This window comes from Arachis hypogaea, chromosome 19 (genome assembly GCF_003086295.3).
Source record: "Arachis hypogaea cultivar Tifrunner chromosome 19, arahy.Tifrunner.gnm2.J5K5, whole genome shotgun sequence".
NCBI lineage: Eukaryota > Viridiplantae > Streptophyta > Magnoliopsida > Fabales > Fabaceae > Arachis > Arachis hypogaea.
In genome coordinates this window covers 118,445,347-118,446,344 of record NC_092054.1, presented here as the reverse complement: position 1 = coordinate 118,446,344, position 998 = coordinate 118,445,347, and the positions used below count along the sequence as shown (strand labels likewise).

Below are 998 nucleotides of genomic sequence, written 5' to 3'. Positions count from 1 at the left end.
TGGTCTCTGTATGAGTCTCAGATTCCTTTGGTTCCTCAAAGGGAAACTCCTTTCTGTCCAGAGGACGTCCCATGAGGCTTTTCTCACTGGGACTCACGTCCTCCTCACTCTCTCCAGGTTCGGCCATATTGGTGATGGTTATGGCCTTGCACTCTCTCTTGGGGTTTTCTTCTGTATTGCTTGGGAGAGTACTGGGAGGAGTTTCAGTAATCTTCTTACTCAGCTGACCCACCTGTGCCTCCAAATTTCTAATGGAGGATCTTGTTTCATTCATGAAACTTAGTGTGGTCTTAGATAGATCAGAGACTATGGTTGCCAGGCCAGAATGGCTCTGTTCAGAATTTTTTGTCTGTTACTGAGAAGATGATAGAAAAGACTTGCTATTGCTAAACCTATTTCTTCCACCATTATTGTTGAAGCCTTGTTGAGGCTTCTGTTGGTCCTTCCATGAGAAATTTGGATGATTTCTCCATGAAGGATTATAGGTGTTTCCATAGGGTTCTCCCATGTAATTCACCTCTGCTATTGCAGGGTTTTCAGGATCATAAGCGTCTTCCTCAGAAGATGCCTCTTTAGTACTGTTGGATGCAGCTTGCAATCCATTCAGACTCTGAGAAATCATATTGACTTGCTGAGTCAATATTTTATTCTGAGCCAATATGGCATTCAGAGTATCAATTTCAAGAACTCCCTTTTTCTGAGGCATCCCATTGTTCACAGGGTTCCTCTCAGAGGTGTACATAAAACTGGTTATTTGCAACCATTTCAATGAGTTCCTGAGCTTCTGCAGGGGTTTTCACGTGAAGAGATCCTCCTACAGAATGGTCCAATGATATTTTTGACAACTCAGACAAAGCATCATAGAATATACTTATGATGCTCCATTCTGGAAACATGTCAGTAGGACACCTTTTGATCAGTTGCTTGTATCTTTCCCAAGCTTCATAGAGGGATTCTCCTTCCTTCTGTTTGAAGGTTTAGATTTCCACTCTAAGCTT

At 42.3% G+C, this 998-nt stretch overlaps 1 non-coding gene across 1 annotated transcript; it reads left to right on the top strand.

Moving 5' to 3' along the window:
* The first annotated feature begins 894 nt into the window (after positions 1-894).
* LOC112780460 (small nucleolar RNA R71) lies at positions 895-998 on the top strand. Its single transcript, XR_003191294.1, has one exon. It is a non-coding gene; the product is annotated as a small nucleolar RNA R71 (small nucleolar RNA).